Source organism: Amblyraja radiata, chromosome 11, assembly GCF_010909765.2.
Source record: "Amblyraja radiata isolate CabotCenter1 chromosome 11, sAmbRad1.1.pri, whole genome shotgun sequence".
NCBI classification, from domain to species: Eukaryota; Metazoa; Chordata; class Chondrichthyes; order Rajiformes; family Rajidae; genus Amblyraja; species Amblyraja radiata.
This window is the reverse complement of record NC_045966.1, coordinates 53,660,462-53,666,461: the sequence shown is the minus strand read 5'-3', so window position 1 is coordinate 53,666,461 and position 6,000 is coordinate 53,660,462.

The window sequence follows — 6,000 nt, the reverse complement described above, 5'->3', positions numbered from 1 at the left end:
ATGGTAGGGAGCAGAGGATGGAGCATTAGTCCACCAGCCTTCAGTCCACCAAATAATCTTCCACTGCCACCCTCTGTTTCTTATCATGAAGCCAATTCTTTATCCAATTTTGAACAAATTGGGCTGAAGGGACCTTTTGACGTGCTATTTACATAGATGCAAACATTCAAAGCAGTTGACTTAATTTAGACTGCTTGCATGTAAGGCATAGTACAGATGCAGCCCTGTTGTGAAGCAATGCACCTTTGGCATTGTTGTCAGCTTGCAGCTGTTGCTTTCCATTCAAGGAAAAAAATATTTGGAATGATTTAAATGCTTTGCATATGGTGCGACCTCTGCATTTATGACTCATAGAAACTCATAGAAAATCATCTCCCTCTATGTATTTTATTTTTATATCTAATTGGAAATGTGTAAATTAACTGGCTGAGATGAGGTGAGAGAGTCTGCTCTCTCTTTTTAATCTAAATTGACAAATGAGAATTATCTTTTTTTTAATTATTAATGTATTTTTAATTGATCTCTGTGTGTTGAAGTGCAGAAAAATTGATTTCCAGGATTAATTATGTGGAGTTCAGATGCTTCCCAATCAGCCCAAGCAGATGATGAATATAGTGAGATATTGGTTGGAGGTTTGACTGAGGTAAACTTTTCACTGAGTTTGAGGGATACATTCAGGGCTCATTGTGTAAAGGGCCTGTCCCACTTGGGCGTCATTTACGCGATAGGCCGATAGTAACTGACGCGAGACAGTCGTGCGACGGTCGCACGCGTCATCACCCGTCATCATGCGCCTTCAAATATTTTATCTGCTCTGCAAGTAGAATTAGTCAGCAGAGTTGACATCATTTGTTATGTGAAAATTGATAAAATTATTGTTTGCTGGAAACATTCATTTACTTTTAAACTTTCTGAAATACTTCCAACAAACACAAAATTGTATTCCATTATAGCAGTTTGAGGGTTTGAACCCAGCTTAAGAATTAGTTTGCAAATTTTTTCTTTAATGGTTTTAGTAAAATTGTAGGTGGTTATTTAAAAAAAAAACGAATTCGGTTACTAGTGTTCTTTTAGGATATAAAATCTGCAATCCTTACTTGGATGTTAACTTTTGAAAGATCGTTAACTAAGGATATTTCAAAAATACTTATAAGGTGTTACTCTGAAGGCATTACTCTGAAAGCATTGTTGCTTACGGCGTAATTATTTTCTCATTGTGGCCGATTGCGTATGGGCGGCGCGCGGCGGCGCATGGTTACGCACGGTGACATCGATCATGCATCACCACGCACTGCACGTTTGAGGTCAGGACGTCAGCGTGCGACCGCAGTACGTCCACGTGCGTAAGCGATACGCCATGCCAGTGGCGCGCACAGAATTTGTGCAGCACAAAATCCTGGAGCACCGTGAGATACCGCGCGCAACTCCGTACTCCTCCACGCCTCTCCATGCGCCCATCCCACTCTACCCACACGCCACCCATGCATCACAACACGACCACCAAATTTTTGGAAGTCATGTTAATGGCGCGCAAATGATGGCCAAGTGGGACAGGCCCTTAAAGCACTGCCAGCTTGGGCAATTGATCCAGTGGACTAATTTTCTAACTCCACTGACGTTTGGCCAGATTCCCATCATAAATGCAGAGGTCAGGACCAAGCATCCTGCTCATTTGTGGGAACTACTATAATCTCACTTAACATCACACAGAGATCCAGTTTAGTCTATTGTCCACATTGACTCTCATTGAAAGGGCAAGCAACTTACTCCAACTCCCATGACTTTTCCCCCTGCAATCTCTAATTATTTTTCCAAATATTGGCCCATCCTTTAAAATGTTTTTAAAGAAGGAACTGCAGATGCTGGAAAATGGAAGGTAGTCAAAAATGCTGGAGAAGCTCAGCGGGTGAGGCAGCATCTATGGAGCGAAGGAATAGGTGATGTTTCGGACCCGAAACTTTGCCTATTTCCTTCGCTCCATGGATGCTGCCTCACCCACTGAGTTTCTCCAGCACTTTTGTCTACCTTTAAAAAGTTATGATGGTTTGTCTATTTGCCAGTGTTCCCGGTCGAGGATCATCTTCAAATACGGGTGACCATTTAAAAATGATGTGGTAATAAAGGGAAAATGTCAAACATTATGTTTTGTATCATTAATTCCATAAAAACACTGGGTACGAGAAAAAACTTTGCTGATTGTGAAAAGTGATAAATTAAAATGTATATTTCTGTATGCTTTTATGTACCCTAATTACCACATAATCAACTCATCCAGCTGTTCAAATTAATTTTGCCTCTGATTAGCAGATTCTTAGCTTTATTACTCAAGATTTAATTGTGATGAACAGGTGCTGCAAGATAGATCATATTATGTTTAATGTGCTTTTTATCAGCCTGGGGATATTAATTGGGCAGTTTAATGCTCAGTTGTCTATTGTGCAGTTGTAAGTTATGAGCTATTCTTAATGGTTTCATGACATTTGCTATTTTATCGTCATGAGTCATGTAAATGATAGCATATTTAATACTGCAAATCATTTTGCTTATATTTGGACAGGCAGAAGTCTGTTTCAAAGTAGAATTGTGTAACAACATGCTTGTGGCTGAAATTTGTTATGGTTACTATAACTACCATTGTAATACTTGTACCCTTGTAAACTGTCAATGCCAACACCATTTTAGGAAATGGATATCATTTTATCTAGTCATAAAAGACTGTAGATGCTGGAATCTTTAAAAAAAACTACTGGAAGAACTCAGTGGGGCAGGAAGTGTCTATGGAAGGAAATGGGCCGGCAAAGGTTTTGGTTGCGACTCCTCTTCAGACTGATGGAGTAGAGGGCAAATAGCTGGTAGAAAGATGTGAGGGGAAGTAGTAAGACAAGAGTTGGCAAATGATAGATGGATCCAAGTAAGGAGAGTTTGTTGGCAAATGAGTCAGGTGCAGGTGAGAAGGCTGGAGATGCTAGCAATGCTGGAGGTGATAAGTGGAGAAGAAAAAAGGGGGCAGGGTGGAAAAAAGGAGGAAAATGGGAGATCTTGAGTAAGAAAAGTGGGTAATGAGTGAATGGAGGAGAGGGAAGGAACTGGATGACACGGGGGGACAGGACAGGACAGGAGTAGAAGTAAAAATATGTGCATGAAGGGGCAGGAAACCTGTGTAAATGAGGAGATGGCAGGGTGTTGAGTGGGAAGCTAACCAAGAGAAAAATGGGGTGTTGTTCTTCCAGTTTACATGTAACTTCACTCATGCAGTGGAGAAGGCCAAATACAGACGTATGAATGGGAATGGAAAGAGCAATCATTTAATTCCATTGAAGATTATGTTGAATTTCATTTATCTCTGCCTTCATTGTGAGGTGGAGATACAGAGGTGTAGATATACATTTCCACGTTTTCCAGCGTCTCGCTGTGAGCATTGATCTTTCAGGAGTTGGTTGTTATGGATTAGCAGCACAGGTTTGACTGATGGATGTTGACTGCAAGATCCATCGTCTTCATGTTTGGTGAACAAGTGAACAGTGAGTTATAGGTTAACCTTGGAATGGCTTGGTATTGCTTTATTATTGTCATGTGTCCCAAGATAGAGTGAAAAACTTTGCTTGCTGTTATCCTGTCAAATCGTACTATACATGAGTAACTCAAGCCACACACAAGTGCAACAGGTAGTACAAAGAGAAAATACCAGAGTGCAGAATGTACAGTACTCTTTCAGCATTATAGCGTTATAGGTACAGAGAAAATGCAGATTAAAAAACAAGATTAAAAGTGCAAGGACATGATTTAGATTTGGAGATTGAGTCTAGCTCGTGAGAGGTCCATTCAATAGATTGATAAGAATGGGGAAAAGGTTGTTTCTGAATCTGGTGGCTCATGCTTTCAAGCTTTTGTATCTTGTGGGAGAGGGGAGAAGGGAATGACTGGTGTGTGAGTGATGTTTAGTTATTTGGCTGCTTTCCCAGGGCAACATGAAGTATAGATGGAGCTAACCTGGTACAGGTAGCGTGTGGTGGGAAAGGGGGTGGGTTGGGGGGTGGGGGGCGGAGGGGAGGTGGGGAGGGAAGGCTGGTTTGTGCAGCTCAAGATTTTGGTGACCTTGGTTCAGATTGGGCCCTGAGAGATTAGTGGGAAGTAAGTTATCGAGTGCACATAAACAGGATTTGAAATGATATAGTTAACTGAGTGGGCGAAGATCTGGCAAGGTGCATAATAAGGCAAAATATGACATTTTCCATTTGGGCGGGAACATTTAAAAAAAAAAAGCATTTTCCCAGAGAAAGCATTTTGCTAAGAAACCTCATGTTGTAGAAAACTAAATTATTTAATCAATTTTATCAATGGGGAAATGGCGTTAGCTGCTCGAGAGTTTCTGATGCTCGATGAATGGTCATTTAAAAGAAATACATTTATTTTATTATTGCATTCGAAAAATCCCGAAGGCTGTATTTTTAATAGTGTATCTATGCACAAATTTTAATATAAGTGATTGCTTATCAATTTCTATGGGCATCTGCGGTTAAAGCGGAAGCTGTGAGAAGAGACATTGCTGTCTGATTACTGCTGGGAAACAGTTTTATTTACCCGATACCGTTTAAATCCAATACAGATTTTTACCTACATGTCTTGCAAAGAGTAGGAGTAAACGGGTCCTTTTCACAATGGCAGGCAGTGACTAGTGGGGTACCGCAAGGCTCAGTGCTGGGACCCCAGCTATTTACAATATATGTTAATGATCTGGATGAGGGAATTGAAGGCAATATCTCCAAGTTTGCGGATGACACTAAGCTGGGGGGCAGTGTTAGCTGTGAGGAGGATGCTAGGAGACTGCAAGGTGACTTGGATAGGCTGGGTGAGTGGGCAAATGTTTGGCAGATGCAGTATAATGTGGATAAATGTGAGGTTATCCATTTTGGTGGCAAAAACAGGAAAGCAGACTATTATCTAAATGGTGGCCGACTAGGAAAAGGGGAGATGCAGCGAGACCTGGGTGTCATGGTACACCAGTCATTGAAAGTGGGCATGCAGGTGCAGCAGGCAGTGAAGAAAGCGAATGGTATGTTAGCTTTCATAGCAAAAGGATTTGAGTATAGGAGCAGGGAGGTTCTACTGCAGTTGTACAGGGTCTTGGTGAGACCACACCTGGAGTATTGCGTACAGTTTTGGTCTCCAAATCTGAGGAAGGACATTATTGCCATAGAGGGAGTGCAGAGAAGGTTCACCAGACTGATTCCTGGGATGTCAGGACTGTCTTATGAAGAAAGACTGGATAGACTTGGTTTATACTCTCTAGAATTTAGGAGATTGAGAGGGGATCTTATAGAAACTTACAAAATTCTTAAGGGGTTGGACAGGCTAGATGCAGGAAGATTGCTCCCGATGTTGGGGAAGTCCAGGACAAGGGGTCACAGCTTAAGGATAAGGGGGAAATCCTTTAAAACCGAGATGAGAAGAACTTTTTTCACACAGAGAGTGGTGAATCTCTGGAACTCCCTGCCACAGAGGGTAGTCGAGGCCAGTTCATTGGCTATATTTAAGAGGGAGTTAGATGTGGCCCTTGTGGCTAAGGGGATCAGAGGGTATGGAGAGAAGGCAGGTACGGGATACTGAGTTGGATGATCAGCCATGATCATATTGAATGACGGTGCAGGCTCGAAGGGCCGAATGGCCTACTCCTGCACCTAATTTCTATGTTTCTATGTTCTATGTCTATGTTTCTATGTCAATTTCCAAGGTAACTTGGATCTTTAGTTCCAAATCGAAATGGAATTATGACCAATTCCTCCATGTTATGAGAGTCAGGGTAGATATATTCCACCCTCCCCCCCTCACTGTCATAGATGGATCCCTCGCAAGCATCTCCACTCTGTCCCCTAGTTTTGCTCTTACTCCCATTTCCCTCAGACAGAACAAGGATAGAGTTAACATGGTCCTTACTTCACCCCACCAGCCTCCACATCCAACCATGATTCTATGACAATTCCACCATCTTCAATGTGATCC